This window comes from Symsagittifera roscoffensis, chromosome 8 (genome assembly GCF_963678635.1).
Source record: "Symsagittifera roscoffensis chromosome 8, txSymRosc1.1, whole genome shotgun sequence".
In the NCBI taxonomy this organism is placed as follows: domain Eukaryota; kingdom Metazoa; phylum Xenacoelomorpha; order Acoela; family Convolutidae; genus Symsagittifera; species Symsagittifera roscoffensis.
In genome coordinates this window covers 27150527-27173446 of record NC_087069.1, presented here as the reverse complement: position 1 = coordinate 27173446, position 22920 = coordinate 27150527, and positions in this window count along the sequence as shown.

The window sequence follows — 22920 nt, the reverse complement described above, 5'->3', positions numbered from 1 at the left end:
TAATGATTTCTTGCAAATTGAGATAATTCCAATATCAGTTCAACAGATATTTATTGGGTATGATCAGTTAACGTTTGAAACAGATAGTATTATGTGTTCCAACCGAAGTTGTAAGTTGTGAATCACCAGGAAAGTCGAAAATTTCATGTCAATTTGAGAACTGTTCATCACTGTTGTGAAGACACTGGGACCAAATTGTCCCTACCCGTAGTGAAAACGTGGAGAAAAATGTCTCTACCTCTTGCGAACACAAGGGGACAAAGTTGTCCCTACGCGTTGCGAATACGGGCACAGGGGACCAAAACTGCCTTTAGAGGAAAACAATTGTCCCTATGAAATTGCGAACACAAGTCATATACCCTGATGCAAGCAAACACAAATAGTGGGGTTATAAACCATGCAATGCTCGTTTATACCAGTTTTGGTAGCGACGGAAAAAGAAAGAATAAATCCCTTTAGTGCATATGAACGACTTCAATATAGCAGATACATTAGGATTATTACCAAAACGTTTTATAAATGGGAACCGGTGGTAATTCATAGTGTTAGTTAATACGGTTAAAACATGATTTCTCATAGTAAATCTTTATCGGGGAAAAATTTTGTCCATCCTGTTGCGAACTCCAGGGGATAAAATTGTCCTCCCCCACTAGAGTTACTATGAGGTATATCTTACTACTATTTTATTTACAAGTTTGAAACAGGGTCACAAATAGAACTACATCTAGTTAAATAACATACGTTAGATAAACGTTTAGATTATGCTCTGAAACCTAATTCCTTTTCGTAATCAATTTGTTTCTTCAAAATTTGTCTCAGAAAAGGAAAAATTAGTGACTTTCTGTGCAAGAGCCAAAAATCTTTTTAGTTTCTGCACTGTTCTCCTTGCTTCTAGCCTAATTTTACTGCTATAAGAATACAAAAGAAATAAGTCTGCGGCAGTTTTATGTACATCATTGTCTTATCAAAATCTTTTTGATTTTCTATGTCTCTTGATCTTATTTTTTGCTTCAATTTTTTTGTGCAGATTATATGACGGTTTTTCAAATTTTTGAAGTTAAAAAATCACCCTTGCAGTACGGGGTTAAACCAATAACGAATCTGATTTTTCACTCGATGTTGGTTTTCAAAGCAAACTTTCGCAATCGGCAAAGTTACCGTCATATACAAGGTGTGCTGTTTCCTGATGAAAACTGGTACCTGTTTTTTTTGTTGCTATGAAAACTGCCGACCACATTTCTAAATTCAAAAAATGTTCGCTTAAAACAAAAGTTGGGTGATACATTTACAGATTTTGATCCAAGTGCCTGTAAATTTTTCATCGAAAAGGAAGAAACATTTCGTTCACAATGCTAAAAATGCACCACCTGTGCCAATATTTTACCAATTGTCTCTGATAGTTTTTTGAATCCACTCATCGTAATATGGAACTCTTGTGAAGAAACTTCTAGTCCCTCTGCATAATTCTTGACCGAACGAGGCAAGTCCGTAGACACACACTGGTGTTTCGTTTTCATCCAGGATGAACAAGGGTGCTCCAGTATCGCCCAAATCACAGATCGCTCCAAATTTTGAGTTGTAGCCACAGATTAATGCAGCAGGATCTATTTCTAACGTTATTTTATAAAGTGGTTTACCGATATCTTCAGTTGGGCAGTTAAACTGCTCCTGTAGTTTTTTTTCAGTCACCTCAATATAATATTTGACGGGTCACATCGATTTAATATTGGCATAAACGTTTGGGGTCGGAACGAACAAAATCTTATAATGGTTTTTTCCAAGTAAACAGACGTATTGAAAAAACATTTTTGAAAAACTAGTTTTTTGACATCGAGTGTGTTATTATTCCTAAAGATTTTAGTCGTGATTCGAACCCAAAAAGGCGTTTAAAAAAGTCATTTGAGTAGACAACAACTAGTCTAATACCTTTTGTTTTTCAGGCCAAAGAAGATAATAAGTTATTTGTCAGTCTATTTGTTAACTGTTTCAACCTCTTCTAGTCTCATCAATTTAATTTCAAATGTCCATTAAACTTCCCATACCCATCAAAAAAGTAGACCAAAATCTTCAAACATATGAAGACAACTTAGATTGGTTTATTTAAGTTGCATTTCATAAGCAATCGGTACATTCTGCCCGCATCCAGTTTCAAGCGTTAATAATTGATTTTAATATGATTTTAGTACCAGTCTTACAAAAATTGAGAATAAAATTGATTTTAAAAATTAATAATCGATTATAATCTCTCTTTTTGATATCAAATATAATCAATTATAATCAATTTTAATCGATTTTTTTTTACCCGAAATTCTAATTCATTTGTTTTGCAGAAAAAATTCATTATAATCGATTATAATTGTTTATAAGCCCTTTTGTTTGTCCTTTTAGTCTTCGACCTGGCACTTGTATTGTTTAAACTTTACGCTTTTCGTAGACGTTGGCTTATGTGAAAAGTGGGCAAATTGTTTTAACAGTTTTCAAATTAAATCAAATTTATAACGTTTTTAATTTTCAATTTCTTCTGAATTATCGTTGCTTTATGATGCACATGTAAAGTTTTTTTTCGCCAATAAAGTATCAGCACACAGCTTTAGTTACATGATTTATACAGAAGAATTATATTTCACATACCGCGGGTTTCTCTCAACTAAAATGAAGGGATCTCTATGAAACTTTCGTTTCGTGGTAAAACTTTTCGTTCACATAAACCAAAGAAAAACAAGACATCTCAATTCTTAGAGATTTTTGACAGAAAAAGAATTATAATCTATAATAAAAATTTATAATAAATTATAAGAAATTATGAGAGATCTTGAAAGATTAAAAGATATTATGGGAAAAATTGTCATCAATTATAATTGATCATAATTTATTATAATGTCACGAAAAAAAAATTATCATTATGATGGATTATTAATAGTTTAAACATTTAATTTTTGCGCTTATAAATAATTATAATTTTGATAAATTACAATTATAATTGTAATATAATCGATTATTTTCTCTTTTTACTGAGTGCAGCAGTTGAAATATTGTGCTGGGATTTGAAATTTCAAAGGCCTCCACATTAGCGCGGGTACTTTGACAGTGGTTTGGGTTCCGTATATTTTGTCCCTGGAACCCGCATATTTTGCGTTGAGTTCCGCAAAACTTCGAAAAACTTTGAAATAAGAAACCTGATGGAATCGAAGGACAAAAATTTAAACACTAGCAAAACTTTGGAATTCAGTGACAGTGTGGATTTTGGAGACAAATGCTCAGACATGCTTTGTTTTGGACTCCGCAGACAAGTGCATTTTTGAGTGAATTAAAGCAAAATTTCACTGGACTCCGCTGGTTCTTAGTGGATTCTGCAATAAATTTCTTCTTTTTGTCACTGGATTCAACTGTTTGTCATTGGATTCCGCGGTCAGTTTTTCTTTGTGTCACTGGATTACCCAAGTACATTTATAACATTTGCAACATGTATCTGCGCGGACCCATTTGTCGGGTCTTAACCCCTCAGGTCGTGGAGACTTAGTGGCTATTGCTGAGACTCGATCCTGAGACAGTCTAATTTTTAATGGACTTTACAGGTATATTCAAGTCACACGCTTGATCCACTTTGCTACTCCACTTTGTACTTGTTTCGACAAAGTAGTTATAGATGCTGACTGCAGCGGAAAAAATTCTCTCATCAGCGAAAAAGGGGGTGATAAAAAGGAGACTTTAGGTCTCTTTTGTGGGAAAATTGAGATGTTTAAATGGTCACATTTGCTGATATAACTTGTCTTTTTAACTTTGAAATAAATTTATTCAAAGTTGAAGAGGATACGTTTCTTACACAATATACAAATCAGGTGATAAAAAAATGGGTCCGCGGAGATACATGTTGCAACAGTTAAAAATTTGTTAGTGAAATCCAGTGACAGAAAGAAAAATTGGCTGCGAGATCCACTGACAAACAGTGGAGTGGAATCCAGTGACAAAAAGAAAAAATTGAGTGCGGAATCCACTACAAACAGAGGAATCCAGTGACATTTAATGGAACCAACTTCACCGGCCAAAACACGTTTGTCTGCGGAATCCACTGACAAAAAATAACTTGTCGACATTTTGTGCAGGGATCAATTGATTGTGGAATCCACTGACAAAAGACTCTAAAACAAAAAAAATGTGTCAGTGGAACCCAGACGAGTGAAAACACAAATATGTACTTAGCTATAAAACCGAACTTGACGTCGTAATGCAAAAACTCTCATTTCTAGACGTCTCACGCACAAAGAAAGGTAGCGTAGGCAACATTAGTTGATTATCATGAATTGATTTGCGCAGAAGGGGACTGAAAAAAAAACGTTCCTCTAGCTGAACTTCTTGCAAGACATTGGCCAGTTCACTGGGTCTTATGGTTGTCCACTCATTGAAATTTTTAATTTGTTGTTGCGAGCCCTCTTTTGTATGACCCATTCCGATCGCATGCATTGTGTAATTGCGAGCGTTGTCAAAATCAGCCAAGCACCACGTCAAAAGATCTTTATTAAACCGTGCAATTGGATGTTTCAGCTTGATCAATGCAATGTTGTTCATGATACTTCTGTCGAAAGATCTGTCTTTGTAGTTGTAAGATGCATCTTGAAAATCATACCTGAAGTCGAAATGTACCTAGTTTTCAATTAACACTTCATATTACAGATAGTCATACCAAGTTGAATCGGATCATCCAACAAACTCTACAGCCGGTTCTTACCGAACTTCCAACTGAATCTAAATTAACCGATTTAAAAATACCTGTGGCGTTACACTAATGAGTTAGGACCGAAGTGTAACTCATAGAGTAATTTCGGATAGGGTACACCGTCTGCTCGTCACGCTATCTTATTTTCGGCCGGATAGATTCGTGCAACTTCTTAGTCTAATACCGATCCTAATCTTACTCTTATACTATCTAGTCTCAGGTTGTTTAACTAGTCTCTGCTAGGCTCAATAGATCTAGGGTATACTGGTTTATTGCGGCTGCTGAAGTACTCGGGAGAGTCCAACTAATTTCTAAGTTAAATTCAAATCTCTCTGGTGCTGAAATTACAAGTAATTTCAGCACTTTCAAATAAGTGGATTGTTAGTTAGATGGATCATGATTGGTTAATATTAAATACTTTACATTGGTAAAATATCTAATTTATCCAATCATAAAATGTAGTTTAGATCAGGTTCCACCCATCCGGGTTTTACAGAGTTTTTTAGAATAGTTCTTCTGCAATTCGAAGGATGGATGATGGACGATGGTATTCGGCGAACATCATATTTCTTTTCCGTTTTCTCTTGTTAGAGAAGTTCCAGGAAGCTGGAGTTAGGGACATCAAACGTTGTGTCTTCTTGTGACAACGACTGTGTCTCCGCAATAAACTCAAATCTGATTTCTGAATGGTTGGCTATGTCAGGTTTTTCTGTTTCTCGTGGAGAACTTCTTTTTGTGTCTGATCTTGTCTGGGAATGGCGTGGAGATTGTGCGTGGAGGGGATGCCTGGTTACTCGGATCTGTACGTATACTTGAACATCGAGGTGGTCATTGGTCTAGTTCAATGAAGTCCTTTTCTGCGAAGTCAAGTCGTACTCTAAATCCTTTGAGTTGTGATTGTGAGCGGCATATCGATTATAGTTGGCCATTCTTTCTCGAGTGTAGTGGGTTCGTTTTGTCTTTGGATGTTCGTCCTTGGTGTTGTATTCTGATCTATGTATTGCATAATGTAATTTACATTTTATAAAACTTTTATTAGTTTAATATTTTTTAATTATGATTTTAGTTAGTTGTTTCCACAAAAGCTTTTTGTTTAGTTCAGTTATTTTGAAGAGTTACTCACCCTTGAGTAGCTCTTATTAAAAATAGGAGTGTGTGTCACAAAGCGTGGATGTAGCGCGGTGGGTTAGGCCGGCTATAGCATGCTCAGGACGTCCTCTTCTGGTGGGTTAGGCCAGGAGTGGGAGTATGATTGCATGCTGTTTTTGTGAGGGGTCCTGTTGTGTGACAACGTTTTATGTTGGGTTTGTTGTGGTTTTTCTTATGTCTTGTTGGTTGTGTCCTTTTTTCAAAAGTCAAATTGTTTGTGGTTTGGGTTTGTCTTTCGACTTTTTTGTGTTTTATTATTTCTTTCTTAGACTTTGTAATAGTCTTCAAAGGATAAATTATCCAGTTTTAAACTGGGTTAATCCGGTTTGGGTACCGTTGGTTTCCTTTTCTTAATCATGCTGTTATTCTATGGTTTGTGGTGTTTAGTAAGCTGCGTTGGTTAGTGTTGTTTAGTATATAATTCCTTTCCAACCGGGTTAAAGGAAAGTTTGAAACGTGTTATCTTGTGTTAGAGTTGTTGAGTGTGAAAGCTTGAAACTGAAATTCATTATTTTAAACAATTCTTCGTGGGCAAGCTGTGCGAGTGTGGATAGAATTTCTGTGCGAATGAATAGAAATATCAAAAGGTTAGTACTGCATTTTCGTTGTAACAATTTACTACATAGAATTTCTAATTTTACTGCAATTTGTTGGGAAAAATTAAGTTACAAATTTTCATCATTATTAGATTTACTGCTTGTGGGGGAAAAATTTATAAATTAAATTACTGCATTGATATTATAATTATTTAATTGTTGGTGCAAAAGATTAATAGAGTTTCAAATTGTTTGAAGAAGTTTTCGATTTTTTATTTTTCTTTTGTAAATTTTTTAGATGATTGTCGGATGAAGGCTAAAATTCTAAAGAAAACATGGATAAAGAATGGTGAGTTTCTAATATTTTAATTGGTTAGTAATATGTATAATTCATACTTACCTGTTAGTCGTCGGGTAAGAAACCGTGGGGGAAGATGTCGTGGATGAGATCTGAAGTTGTTAGTAATTTAGCTAAAATGCGGATGATATTTTTAGTTTGAAGCAGTGGCCAAAGCAATTGAAGTGCTTTAATGGTGGTTAGTTCTTCAGTGCCAACTGCAAACTCATGAGGTGTGTTTTGGATTAGATTATATAATTTGTGATTGAATTTAGTGTTATGGATGAATTCTAAAATGGGGATTTCTATAGGTTGAACAAACTCGTGTGGGATAAAGAAGGGTCGCGATTCTTCGGCGTTGAAGGTCTTGGTGATGGGACAAAAGATATACATTTGGGTTATGGGTCATAATTTCGAAGAATACCATGAAGGTTAGTATCTTTAATGCAATATGTGAAGTTAAGAAAGAATGGTGAAGTGTATTTGGAATTGATGAATTGAAAACGATGGTGTGGTTGTCTGGAGGGAGTGTGTAGGTCAAAGTGATTTTGGATGAAACGATAATAGGTATATGTGTGAGTTTGTTTAGTGCGCAACATAATATCGTGTGAGCAGTGCAAATCTCTTTCGTGTGGTGCAAGGAAATGAAAGGTTAGTGAAAATATTTGGAAGCGTCTTTAAAACTTTCGTAGGCTTGCGTGTCTGTTAGTGCTTCGGAAATAATGTGGTCAAACTTGCGATCGAAAATATTTAGTGTAAATACATATGGTGTTTTTATGAAAAATTTCTCGGTGATTTGTGGGTTAGCGAAGCCATCGTCGTCTAAGAATTGATCTTGGTTAGTTCTGATGATGTTATGATCGTAATATTCTAGTGTATATTCATTAGCTCGGGGTGCAGTGTGTGTTTTTAGTGATTTTTTATATCCAATGTAAGTAAATTGTCTAGGTGTTAGTGGTGTAGTGAGTCGATATAGCATGTCCTTATTTCGTTCTATATCGATGTGAGTGTTAGATAAAGGTAAGCAAAGGGGATTAGTAAAATGATAATATGAGGTCCAAGGGAGTGTAGGCATTAAAACGTGTTCGTCTACAAAGTTACGTGTTTCGTTAGTGTCGTGAGGGGTGTTTAAGGTGTATTGTGGAAATGAGGGTAAGGTGATAGCTAAAAATTCTTTTGTGTTAGTGTGATTTGGATGATTTATATATTCACGGGCGGTTCCTGGTTTTGCTGGGAAAGGATGGTTGGGGAACTTTCTTTTATAAGTGCGGTAAGCTCTATTAGTGTTGAGTGAAGATTCAGTAGATGTGGATGATGGTGCTAATCATTCAGTATAAATTGAAGAGGGTGTAGGGGTAGGGGGGTTGGATGAATCTATTGCGGAGGAAATTTGGTTTATGGTTGGGGTGTCAACATGGTAGGGTTGTTGTTGGAGGGTAATAAAATTATCTAGTTCTGGGGAGATTCGGGGGGTGTCTGGGGAATGAGATGATTGGTCTGAATGAAGTGAGGAGTAGGTTGGGGTGACTTGGGAAGCATAAGAGGGTGTAGAATTGATTGGGTCAGGGTTATTTGGTAGTATGGGTTGAAAAGGGGGTTGAGAAAAATTTGAGGGGTTGGTGTGAAAACTATTGGATGGAGATGGTTCAGAGTCGGCAAATTCATCGGGGGTTTCAATATTCGGGTTATTAAGTTGTGAGATGGAGTATAAAACTGAGATATGTGAATTAGTATCGGAATTCATGCCTGATGTTATATTACTGGATAGGAAATCGGGTGGCGGAAAAGCAAAAAGTGGTATTATTGGGATTGGAGTGGTGAGGTTGGTTGGGTGGGAATTTGATCGGTGTAGGGATACAAGTTGTCGGCTCATCGTGGGCTAAAAAAATTATTATTTTGAGACTGAAAAGCGGTGGTATGGGGTTGTTCAATAATTTGTTCATAAGTATTATCATCTTTTGATTGTTGTGTCATTATATGTTGGATGGGACTTTGTGATATGGTTGGTCGAAAATTTGGATTATGTGTTATTGCTAAATTTCGAAAATTTCGTGGGACTAGGGATAGTGGATGGTTATGTGGTAGGGGTGGTAACTGTGGTGCTGTTGGCGTTGTGTCTACATTGTTATGTTCTTCGTCGTATGTGTTCTGTCTGGTTGCTATTTTTGTGTTGTATTCTTTTATTTGTGCGTCTAAAAGAATTTTGTTTATAGATGTAGAAAATATTCCAAAAAATCCTGCAAAGAGTATGCGTGCTACGCTTGCTTGTCTATTTACTTGTGTGTGTATAGCACATGTGTTATAGATTCCTTTTAATAGTGAGAAAAGAAATCCGATAAAGTTAAACATTGCGTATAAAATAGTCAATTTTTCTAAGATGTAATAGGGCCATCCTAGAAAATCAAGAATTTCATTTTTGAGTGTAACAAAGCTAAAAATGTTGATTGGTGATATATCTTGGGGACGGTATTTTTCACCGTTTAGATATATATAATCTTTAATGTCTTTAAAATATCCGCTATAGTCTTGTGTATAAATGTCGGCAAATCCTGCGGTTTCTGCAAGTTTGCGTAAGTTTTGGTCAATTGATTGTCTTTGTATAGTGTCCATTTGTGTTAATAATTCTTGGAATTGTTGTGTTCTAATGTGATGTTGAATATCTGATTTTGAATTTATTCCTATTGATTGTAAGTCTATATTTGGGTTTCGAGCAATAGCGCGAATGCTTTCTGGTGAAAATTTTTTAAGTGACTGCATTAATGTGGGATAGGGAGTAAGAAGGTAATATTTATTTTCATCAGGGTTTAGTTGTACTACATTGTGGCTATTTTCTGATCCACATGGGACTGCGGTATCCCAGAAATAGGTTCTTCGTGAAAGTGTGTCAACGAAATGTACCTTACTCTTATAAAAGATAGGGATTCTTTTATAACATCGTTTATCTTCAAAAACGTATAGTGGTGATACTTTTTTAGTGCAAGTATAAAACCATAATATGTTTCCTTCGTAATCTAAAAAATTTGATCTATTTCCAGATAGTAAATATCCTGCGTAGGGTATTTTTAATACTGCTAGTGCAAGTGATTGTAATATTTGTGTTCTTTCTAATTCGCATAGTTGGTGTAGTGTTTCTAATTCGGAGAGTGACATTTCTTGAAAAATTCGGCTAATTGTTTAATCTAGTTTCATATCTAAGTGAATATCATAGTGGATATTACCGAAATATGTACTATTCATTAGTGATAGTTCTTGTAAACGTGTGCTTCTAGTGTCATGGGGCTTTAGATGTCCACCAGGTTGTCCGTTACTTTTTTGAAAATTAACTGGTATATATGATGTTCCTTCGTTTGGAGGATGACCTGTGGCATATGGGTCGATTTTTATTTTTCCAGTGGTCATGTCGAATCCTTTTTCGTATTCAACTAATATTTCAGAGTATTGTGTTTTGTGAAGTGGGTTCCTGTATTTACATGCAAGTTCTGTTTCTTGATATATTTGAAAACGTGTCAATTTATTTTCTATATTGTGTATGTTTCTAAAATTAGTACTTTGTTTTCGTGATGGATGTACTTGTTCATATGGAATTGATTGTATAAAGTATTTTTCGTGAAATTTTATCATACGAGCGTGTATTTTTGCTACTTGAAATGTTGTACATGTGTCTTCGGGGAACCAAACAATTGTTGCTTGTGTTCGTGTTGTAGGGTCGCAATAACCTTGATCATTTTTACAAGGTAATCTGATTCCTTGATAGATCATTGTGTTGTCTGATAAATCTCGTGTGAGTTGTATTTTTTCGAGTTGTATTTTCCAATCGAAAAACATTATTTCTTGGTATCCTTTATTTTTTGTGTCTGCTTTGCAGTTTGATGGGTTATTTATACCAATGTGTGGTATCCAATGTTTATCGTGTATGTCATAGGTTAATCGTCCGTGTGCGCCGTTATGTGGATATTTGTCATCTAGTTTTACATGTCCTTGGTATCTTTCAAGTTGTGATTGATGTACAGTGTCTGAAAAAACTTGAAAGTATACTAACTTTCTTTCTGAGTTTTTGTTACGCGTGATATTTAGTCTAAGTAACTCATTTTTACAATCTTCGGGATTGAGATGTAAAAGTCGTTCGATATTACTCTGGTAGAATGATTCATGGTCAAGTCGGTTTTTATTTCCGTTCGAGACTTGTGAACAATGTACTTTCTTTTCGGAAAATGTTGCTGTGAGTTTATATCCTGTAACTGTTGTTGCTCGGGCTTTTGAATAAAGTGTTGCTATTACATTTGTAGTTTCTATTGCTTGGGGTTCTGTTTCGCATTGTGATACTTGATTTATTGCATACTTGTGGAGTGTTTTTTGTTCGTTTTCTTCACAATCGTAATGTGTTACTAATAAATCTTGGGGTCCTGTACGGGGAGAAGGGTTTATGTTTTGATTTGAGGTTACTAGAAAAAGGAGTTGAAGAAAAACTAATATTTTTAGAATATACATGTGTATGATAATCCTGAGTATGGGTTATAAAATGTAATATAACCAATTGTCTTTTTGGTATATCTGTCGTATTTATATATTACTTCAGTGGTTATAAATGGTGGTGGCAGTGATTGAGCTGTGATGTTTGGTGGGTTTAATGGGTAGGGATGTTGAGCAATGTTGTTCAACTTAACTGTGATTTCAAATTTTAATTGTAAACTGTTTTGTTGGAGTATTTGGATATTGTGTTCACGGATATCGTCGTGAATATCTTGGCGATATTGTAATCTATTAAGTGCCCAGTTGTGAAGGCGGTTACTTTCTAGATGTTGTCCAAATAATGGTGGAGGTGCTGTAAATGTATTCCAATCTAGTCTTAAAGGAATATTTGTAGATGATTGTTCTCGATATCTTGCGTCGAGATTGTTTGGAAAACCTAAGTTAAAAGGTGTCGGTGAAATTTGACTAATCGATGGTGTTGATGGAAGTGATAATGTTTCTGGTAGTTATGAAGATGTTGTATCTGTAGAAATGTCTATGGGGTCATTGATTAAATTTGGTTCACCTTGTGTGAATGAATGTGTTGTCCAATATGGTAGTTGTGATTTTTGGTTTGGGGGGTTAAAAGGATTTTCACGTATTTGTTCAGATGTTGGTGTTGAACCTTAGTAATCTGAAGGTAGGCTTGATGTACTTCGTTGTGACTGAAGTGTAGGGGTTTCTGGTAAGATATTAGTGGGATTTTCTGGAGTGCTGTGTGATGGTGATTGAGGTATTTCAAAATGAACTCGGGGAGTTTGGAAATTTCTATTTCGTCGAGGATGTATAATTTGTCTATTTATTTCTGTTGTGTTTGGGTTTTGACTAAGATTTCGTATTCTACTTAGTTCTTGTGGTAGTGTTGGGTATAGGTTATATGTTGGTTCACTTAGGGGTGCTTGTCGTTGAACTGGTTCTAGTGGTTCAGATAAACGAGCGTGTCGTTCCTCAAAAGTGTATGGATTATCTTGAAAGGAAATTCGTGTAGATGTTTGAGGGTTTTGAGTAGTTGAAGGTGTTGTTGGGTTATCTTGGGATGATGTCGGTGAAGACTGACTTTGTGACTGTTGGGCAGCAATTTTTGATAGGTTTATGATTTATTACTTTAGTGAGAAAGTTTGTGTTTATTATAATATTCTTCCAAAAAAAGAATTAGAAGGATTGTTGCTAGGGCAAATGTGAGGATTGCTTTCTTTATACATTTACATATGGTCAAAATGAGGGATGATAAAAATGTTATGAAAATTACAAACAATAAAAAAATATCAGTTCTACTGAAAATAGTTCGTATCATTTAGACAAGTTGTATGAATCGTACCTGTAGATATAATCAAGGGTTTTAGAAAGTTGGAGAAATAGTTCGAATATAGTGTAGAAAATTAAAAAAATGTTACAAAAAATGATTAAGATTATTAGAAAAGATTCAAGTATATCAAAAAGAATTATTATAAAAGTTGCAAGTATCGTAAAAAATTGTTTGAGGTTTATGAAAATTTTAGTGACTGTTTGATAGAAGAGCATTTAAGAAATGACTTCTTGGTCGAATATTTTTTGTTGTTTGGGGCAATTTTCAAGTGTGGTCGGATTATTTATTAGTTTTTTGACAAGTGGGTTGAGTTTTGGAAAAAATTGTTGGGGGCGGTTTTTATGGTGATCGGGAGGTCGTCTTTTTCTTTATTTTTGTTTGTCAAATGATCCGGGGTATGGTGAGATTTTTGTACTTTAGGCTAATTAAAATGTTCATTTTGTTACTTTAGGCTAAGTTAACAAATTTGTTTTGGGGGTATTTGTGGTCTGAGTTGGGGAAATATTGTTGATTTTTGGGTTAATAGATAAGGGAGGGATATGGAATTATGGTGATATTTATTTTAGTTGTCAAGTTGGAGCGGTTTGCTTATTTTTGACCTGGAGGTCGTAAAGTTATAGTTATAGATATGCCTGGAGTTTTATATAATTCGTCTAATTGATCTTAGTTTGAGTTAGAGAAAGTGACGGATTGGATGAATTCTATTGGTCTAAATTTGAACTAGAATCATTGCGTGTTTGTCAGCATGTTATTTTGAAAAATGAAAATTGAAAATGTTTCAAAGGTTTCAAGATTGTAAAGTATAAAGCTAAAAAATTTTTTGAAATTCCACTTTCTTTAATATTTTAGATTGGGGGATGAATATTTTATAATTTTTACGTGGTTGATTTCTAAGTCGTGTTGATGTTCTATGTTCTGATTTATCGATTTGTTCTTGGGGTATTATTTGTTCTGTCATTTTTCTATTTTTTCTTGCTTTTTGAGATGTTTTTTGATTTAGGTTTTTTGTATTTTTTCTGGTGATGGTTGATTTTGTATTTTTACTTTCGATGGGGATATCATTTTGTTCCCTTGTTGTGTTATTCGGATGTGGGTCATTTTGAATAACTTTTAAACCTGTAAAAGAATATAATTGAGTTAATTCGCGGAGTGCGTATTCTTTTGGATAATAAGGTAATAGGTTGTTTCGGTGCTGAACGATTTCTTTTTTGTCTGAATCGGTAATTTTATATGTGACATCAGTAGGTTTTGAAATTATTTGGTATGGTCCTTTACGAAGGGGTTGTAATTTTTTAGAAATTCCTTTTTGAGTAGTGAAATTAGGTATTAAAACAAATGTTCCAATTTTTAAATCGGAGGCTGGTGTAAAGCGTGAATTTATCTGTTCATTAATGTTTTGCCTTTGTAACAACTTTTTTGTTACTTTTTGGTAAATTTCATTGTGTTTTTGTCTCTGTTTAAAATCCATTCGGTGTGTGTACCGGAGGCTAATTTAAAAATTTGTGGGTGATGAAAATGATCTTCATCGTGTGTATGTAAAGGTAGGTTATAACAAATTGAGTCTTTATTTGGTTGACAATAACCTTGTGCGTTTTTATGAGAATTTGCTGTAAACATTATTGGTTTGCGTGGCTTTTGGTTAAAAACCATTTCATATGGTGACATTCCTAAAGTTGTCGTGATTTGTGAATTATATGCTAAGGGAAATAGTTTTACATCTGCTGACCATTCGGTATATCTTGTATCATTTCCATTGATGATACATCTAAGATATTCTTGTAATGAACGGTTCATACCTTCGACTAAGCCGTTTGTCCAAGGTGCATGAGATGTACGTGGTTTGTGTTTAATGTTATATAAATGACATAGTGTGATAATTTCATTATTTATGAATTCTGTACCGTTGTCTGTAACTAAAATTTCTGGTAGTCCAAATTTTGCTATCCAGTGTTCATAAAGCGTTGTGTACGCGTAATAAGCGTTACAATGTGGTACTGGGTTAAGTGCTACATAATGTGTAAATGCGTCAACAATTACCATAATGTAGGAGTTTCCTTCTGATGAGGGTGAAATTGGTCCTTTAGTATCAAATGAGATACGATGATTAAAGTATAAACTTTGTCCTTTAAAATCTTGTTTTTGTGCTATTTGTTTTTGATTTGGGTAAGGTTTATTTAGTTGACATACTATACAGTCATTGCATAGTACTTTTATCCAAATTGGTGCATTTGGGAAATAAAAATTTTGTATGAAATTTGAGTATGTTTTTTCTGATCCAGAGTGTCCTTTAATATTTTGTGTATGTGAAATATTAAAAGCTATGAGAATCATACTTAAAGGGAGACAAGGAACTGTAGATTCATTTAAGTGATACTCTAAAAGGTCTGTATTTTCGTTAATTGTTGTGTTATTGAATTTGCGAAAGTATCGGAGGAGTGTTTTGTTTCCTAGAATAGTTGAATCTGCCTTGATAGGTTTAGTTTTATATTTGTGCCATGATTTTAGTTGTCTAATTATCGGGTCAAGATTTTGATATTGTTTTAGTGTTGAAATTGTAATTGTTTCTGTTGGAGGGAGAAAAATGTTTTCAATTTCGAATTTTGATAAGGGTATTGTATCAAGTGGGTCATGGAGGTCAAAAACTTGATTTATTGTGTATTTTGAATCGTTTGTTTGTGGTCCTGATAAATTTATTTTATCAGTTAAATTTTCTTTTTCAATTAATGGAAAATGGTCTTTTTTAGGCGGGTGGTGTTTTGTTCTTTTTTGTTGGGTATTATTTTTTATCCATTGTGAATATGGGATTGGTTTGAAAGTTGATGTTCCAAGTAGATCAACTTCATAGTGATTATTTTGGCAATCTAAATAAAGTGGGAAATGTTGTAAACTATTTATCTGTGATTGTTCAACGTTAGTTTTTACTGCATATTTGCATTCCAATCGGGGTGATGTTTCGTTTTCTGCAAGGTAGAATTTTATATTTTTGGGTATTTCAACTGTTGTTTTTCGTGTAAGTAATTCAGGTGGTGTATTTCGACTTAAGGTGTCTGGTAATGCAAGATTTTTTCCTGCGGTCCAAACTATATGTAAGTTTGGAAATTTCATTAGAATTAGTTGAAATCTGTAAACTCGGTGGTTTGGATTAGACTTTTGTGTAAAAAGAAAAATGATTGGTTTATGGTCTGTGAATAGAACTGTGGGATGTTTTGATCCAAGTATCAGAAATTCATATTCTGTTAGTGTATATATTATGGCTGTACATTCTCTCATTAGAGTTGAGAGTCGTAGCTCTGCTTGAGTGAATAATCGAGAATTTGCTGATATGAGGTTCATTTTGTTTGTACCGTTGTGTGATTGTAATAATGCTGCGCCGATGCCAAAGTTCGAAGCATCGCACATTGCATAAAATGGTTGATCGGGGTCTGGAATTGTGTTTGAAATTTGTTCAGTTAAAAGTTTCTTTATTTCTTCAAATCGTGCTTGATGTTCTGTATTCCATCCAAAATTATTTTGTTGTCTGAGTATATTATAGAATGGTCGTAGATATAATTGCATTTTATAAACATATTTACTTAAAAAATTTAACATTCCAAGAAATTCTTGGATTTTCTTTTTATTTGTTGGTGGTTGAAGTTTTTGAATAGCGTCAATGCGTGATTTCAATGGAGTGATTGTTTTTCTTTCTATATTATGTCCTAAGAATATAACTCTTGTCAAAAGAAGTGTGATTTATCGGGGGCGGCCTTCAGATTTTCGTTCTGAAGTATTTGGTGATATTTTTCTAAAACATTGAACATTTCTTCTTTTGTTTGTGATTGCATAAAAACATCGTCTAAATAGGTGATTGCGTTTTTCTTGAGTATTAGTGGTCTAAAAATTTTGCTCATGAAGGCTGAAAATGCTGCTGGTCCTATGGATATTCCATAGAATAAGCGGTTGAATTCATATTGTTGGTTTCCAATAACAAATTGTGTTAAACGTCGTGATTGTTCGTCTAGTGGCATTTGATTATATGCACTATTCATATCGGCGGTTGTAAAGTATTTTCCGTTTATTTTTGTTAAAATAACTTGTATTGGTTCAATGGGCCAATTACACTTTGATTCATCTATGAGTGAATTGAGTCATCTAGCATCGAGAACGATTTTTAATGATTCTCCTTTAGCTAGAATGATAACGGGGTTGATAAATGTGTTGCCTTTTGGTTGTTCTTCTTTATTAACTGGTGATATAATGTTGTATTGTTCTAAAATGTCGAGTAATCTGTTTACTTTATCGTGTAAGTGAATTGGTACTTTACTTGCTCTTTGTTTTTTGAAAACTGCGTCTGGTTTTAACGGGAGATGTAGTGATGAGCTGATTTTGCCAACATCGAATTTGGATGTTGCATAGACTGATGAATATTTAATTAGCTGTTTGGCTAATTTTTCGAATTCGTCTTGTGTTATTTGTGAATGTTGGAAATTAAACATTGTTAAAAATTTCTGTTGATCCTCTGTGTAGTTACTTATGTTGAATGTAGGTTTGAAATATGGGGTTTTTGTGAAATAATCCGTATTTCTAGTTTCGTTATTTATTATGTTATTTATAGATAATTCTTCATTAAGGATTGTGGATTGGCAAATATCTAGTAATTGGAGTATATTATTTACGCGATATGCTTTTTCGTGTATTGGTGATATTGTAGCGTTGGTTTCGCAATAGCCTAAAAGTCCTAGAGGTAGTGTTACTTGGTAAGGTGTATTGTTGTATACATGTAAAGAAATAATATCTGAATTCGAGTTTTTCAAATATTTTATTGATGAAATTGTGATTTTGAAAAATTTATGAATTGGTTTGAATTCAAAATCTGACATATAAAATTTTTGTTTGTTTTGTTCTTTATCATATTGGTGAACTTGTTTGATTGAAAAATTATAGATGTTTCCTGACAGTGGTTTCAAGTGTTTTCTTTGTTGATTATATATTGGGTAAAATTTTGAAAAGAATAGTGGTTGTTTATTTAATCTTTGAAAAAATGTTAGGGATGTGTCTTTTGTTTTCGTATATTTATCTTTGATTAATATTTTACTATTCAAGATGTTAATTGTTGGTATATATTTCGAGATAAATGGTATTCCAATGATATTATGTTTAATATCAGTGATATGGAATATTTGTTTAAATGGCTTATTTAAAATTTTATTTTGCTCTTTTGTTCTTGTGGGGAGAAGAAATAATTGGATTTTTCCGTAGTTTATTAATGTTGATCCCTGTGCTGTTGCTAACTTACTGGAGGTTTCAAGAGGTGTTAGTTTTGGGTGTAAAGTTTTTATTTCAATCCATGTGGGAATGTTTATGATATTTGATTCTGCTCCTGAATCAATTAAAAAATCAATTTCAAGATCTGGTGGTTGAAATTCTTTGTTTCTTGGACTTTCTAAGAGAAATGGGATTGTCCAAATTTTTTCTTTAGGTTGTTCTTTTTGTATATTCTGATAGATGTGATTTGTATTCAAGCATTTTGTTTTGACATTTTCATTGGGTTGATTTGTAGTGTTAATTCCATTTGTTTCTTGCGTCGTTGGTGTGGAAGGTATAGGTTTAGTATAATAATTTTGAAGAAATTCTGATTGATTTTCGTATATGTGTGATGAAAAAGGTTGTTCATATATAACAGGTTCATAGTCATTTTCGACTTTGATCATATTGATGGAGAGAGTGTTTTCTGTGTCGCTTTCTGAATCTGATGATCCACAGTTTATTTGATTGAGTTGTAACGTATCAGTTACTGTGTCATCAATACCTGGAGGGTCTGATGTTGTTTCTGGATTAGATTGTACTTGATTGATATGTCTTTGATGTTTAGGTGTACTACTTCTGTGGCGATTATTAGAATTATTGTAGTGATTATTATTCCGGTGTGGTGATTGGGAATAATTTCTATAACGATTATTATAACTTGAATGTCGATTTTGTGAATTATTTCGCGATCTATTTTGATAATTACTGTTTGTTCTGTTGTATGAGTTATTTCTTGATCGGTTGTTTGGATAATACTGGTTTCGATTGTTTGAATAACTTCTATTTCGATTATTAGAGTAGTTTCTATTTCTATTATATGATGAGTTTCGTGATTTATTGTTTGGATAGTATCTATTTCTTGATTGGGAATTAGATCTAGAAACAAACTGTGTTGTGTTTGAATTAGATCTGGAGTAGTTATTTCTACTATTTGGTCTATTGTAGTGATTTTGTGACAAATTTTGTGTATTTCTTCGTTCTGGCGATCTTCCTCTATAACTTGAGTTATGTGGTGATTGGTTTCTTGTATAATTTGCATTGTTCGGGAGTGGTTTTCCTGAACTATTGTTGCTGTATACATTTTTGTTCGGTAGATTTTGATCTTTCTTCATATATTGATAAAATGACTTGTTTGGTTCTTTGTATTTTTGAGGTTTATTTTGATTATCTTGCTGTTTTTGTCTACATTCAGAAATACTATGTCCGTATCGTCGGCAATAATTACACCATTTTTTGAAAGATGGTTTGCCTTTAAAGTTTGGGTGTTTTTTGTAAATATTGAGTATTTCAGTGATTTTTTCAACGAGATCTGTATCTGATTCTTGTATATTGTTAATATTTGTGGAAGTTGTTTCAATTCTGTTAACGTATTGTATTTTCAGATTTTCCGTTTCTTCGAGTTTCATTGTGATTTCTGCTTGTTCTAATTTGTCTACTAGTTTTCGAAAATCTAAATTGGGTTCTCGAATTGAAGAAGGATGTGATGCTCTCTTTTTTATTGCTATTTTCCTTAATTGTGGTGTTAAGGTCATCATTAAGATTTCTGTCATTTTTGTGTTTTTATAGTCGTGCGTATTTAATGAATATGCTTTTCGAACTAGTGTTTCGATTCGTACTGCTAACTGCTTGATGGTTTCGTTTGGTAATCTGCGAATCTCATTACATAAAACTCTTTGTTGTTGTTTGTTTCTTTCCGAGTCGAACATTTTTGAAAATTCTTGTGTAAACCTTTTCCAATTTGATTTTATTTCTAGGGGCAATACTGAAAACCATTTTTGGGCTGCGCCATCTAAAGTTGTTTGTATCAACGCTGTGCGTCGGTGTATCCAGTTTTGATGTAGTGGCGTATTAATTGGTTCAGGTCCTATATTTAAAATCAAATTTGCTGTTACTGCATTTAGATAATCTTCTACAGAGTACTCAGGGTCTGTTCCTGTAAATACCATTAAAGGTTTATTTGATGTTATTGATGATCCACCCATAAGGTATGGATTCATTGTCATTTGTAATGATTCTGCTGCATTTGGCATTTGAGAAAAATTTGAAAGTTGATTTCTTGTTATTTCGTGTTGTTGAAGATAGTATGGGAGTGGTATTTCATTTTGCATTTGTGTCGGTTGGTACGAGTGTGCAATCATTGGGTTTTGTTGCTGAATTGGTTGAAAAGATTGTGTATTAATTGGGTTTTGTTGCTGAATTGGTTGTGGATTTTGTGTATCTATTGGTTGTGGAGAAAAAATTCTATGATTTGTATGTGGTTTCTGTATTCCTTGTCCACGATATTCTTGATTATAGGGTGCAAATATATCTGGTTGTAAGAAATCATCATCTGAAGATAAGTAATCCATTTGATAAGATGTTTCTTTTTTATTTTTATTTTGTTGAAAAAATGGATAGTTTTCACTACGATCCTGTGGAGGATGTAAATTTGTTTGGAAATTTACTGAATTAGGTGGTGCCATTGAGTTATCCCAGTTTCGAGATCTTGTATAATTACTGAAATTTTTTCGTGGTTGATAATTTGTTTTTGATGGATGTGTGTAATTATAATTATGATCTGCAAAATTGTTTCTAGTGAACGTTTTGCGTGTTTTTGGCTGTATTGTCATTTGTCTGTATGTTTGGTAATCCATGTGTGAATATTTTGGGGCAACCGAAGGTTTAACGGTTGATTGTAAGGTTACCTGTGTTTGTGAAGGGTTTGTATTTCTTGGTGTTGTTAAATTTGGACGTATTGGTGAAATACTTTGTTGTGTAGTTGTTGTGTGTACTATTTTTTCATTTATGAAGTGTGATGGTGTCTGGATATCTTGTTGAGTAAGATTCCTAGTTCCATTGAGGTTTTCATTGTGTATGACTGTAGAGTTTAAACTATTATTTTGCATATCGGGTAAAAATGTATTATAGTTTAATGGTGTTGCATCAATGGTTAATGGTGTTACTTTTACATAATCTCTTACATAAGATATTGTACTTATTGCTTGACTGGAGATTGATTGTGGGATATTTATGAATGCATGATGAGACCATTCGGGGTCCCAAACATAGTCTGATTGTTCTGTGATGGCAGTATCATCGTTTGAATTTTGAGGTCTAAAATTTTTTCTTGCATGTGAAATTAAATCTATATTATGTGTGAAATAATCTATTATAAACCATGCCAAAATTTTTTGTAAGTCGTGTTTTGTATGTTGTGAAACTTCATCTTTCGTGAAATTTTCTTTAATGATATTTAGAAAACTAGAGAGTAGTGTGATTTCATGTCGTACTCTTATATGTTTAGATGTTTCTGTCGGTGAGACATTTGGGAGTGGGATTTCGTTTTCTAATATCGAGATATAACTATATATTATTGCAAAAACTTCATTAGTGAATATGGAGTTTGCTCTTTGTGAGTTATGGTATTGGATGCTTTTTATATATTCTGAGAATACTTTTGAAAATGCTAAATCAAGGTCGTCTGTTTGAATTATATATTTACTGTGATTCTGGTTTGGTGAGCTGAATTCTATGGAGCAGATTCTGTAGTGTTGTGTTAGGTTACATATATCTTTTATATAGTGATCAATAATTTGTCTTTTGATTCTGACATCTGGGAACTCTGTTTTACATGGACTGATTCCGGGTTCAAATAAATTTAATAGTAAATTTTTGCAAAATATATGTTGTCCTCTATCAGTGGTTGCGTCTACTATAAAAGGGAAAATATCATCATCATCTGGACTTTCTTCACCTGGGGTGTGCGTTGAGCTCATTTTTTCGTTCGATGACTGTTAATATGTAATTATTAATGTGTCTAATTGGCTGATTCCAATTGTATAAATGTACTGGTTTGTGTTTATACTGCTTTTTTATTCTTCGTTTTCCTCTTTTTGATGAAGTTGAAGTTGTTTCTGAGTCAGAGAAATATAATTGATCGTGAATTGGGCAATTTTTATCTATTGATTCTTTTAGTTTATAAAGTTCGTCTAAACTGTTGGTTTCTGATTCTGAAAATGCGTTTCGGTTTTTTGAAAATCTTTTTCGTGTTATTTGTCTTTGTTTAGTTATTATTTTTCTCTTTAGTGTTTGTCGTTTTGTTCGAATGTATCCAACTGTTTGTGTATGAGGTGTGATTACAAGGTCGTATTTTTTGTTATCTATTTCACAATTGTGTAAAACGATTGCTTGTTTATTTCCTAGGTTTTTAAATGACATAAGGTTTAGGATGACGGGTGCAAAAGGTTGTTAAGTGAATTCTATTTGCTTAAACTGTTAGTCCTTACGAATTTTTGGTTAGCTTAACCTGGGTCTATTTGTTCAGGGTTGGAGAGAAAAGTATATCTATTCCGAAGAATGATTTTTACTTTCTCGTGACTAATATAAGCTAAGGTGTTAACTTACTTAATCTTACTTAGGGGTAGTGATTGTGTTCAAGGGTTGGAGAATAGTAAATCGATCCACAAGGTTCAGGTATAATTAGAACGCGAGTAGTTCGTTAGATACTATTTTAAACTTACTAAGTCTAAGATTTATCCTGGGTCTGGTAAGAGGGGGGGTCAAGTGAAGGATGAATAACCGAAGTTCTTCACTGTTTATCCTAATTTGAATGATTAGTTTTGTTTTAAAAATTTCTATTAGTCTTGGGTCTTTTAGAAAGGGTTGGATAGTGAATCGATGTTTGAGGTCGTTAGACACTAGTTAAGTGGATGGGGGAGAACAAAGTTGTTCTTTTTGATCCAAGGATAGGCCTTGATGATCAGGTTTGAAATTTAATTAAGTAGAAAATGATTCAAGATCCAAGGATAAGCCTTGATGATCTGATTTTAAAATTAAGTGAATTTAAGTTTTAATAAAGATTTAAATGTGTGTAAAGGAAAGATTTAGTGTTTTGATGATATTAGTGAGTTTATGAATGCTGTTATGTTTAGGTGATGAAGCTGGAACAACAGGATGATTTGTGATTACTAACCATTTATTGTCATGCTACTAATTTTTATTTTTATTTTCCAATAAATATTTTTCAAACATGTTTTATATATTACTGCAGAATTTAAGAAAACGATCTGAGATCTTTTTATCAATCGTTATTGTATATTAATAATTT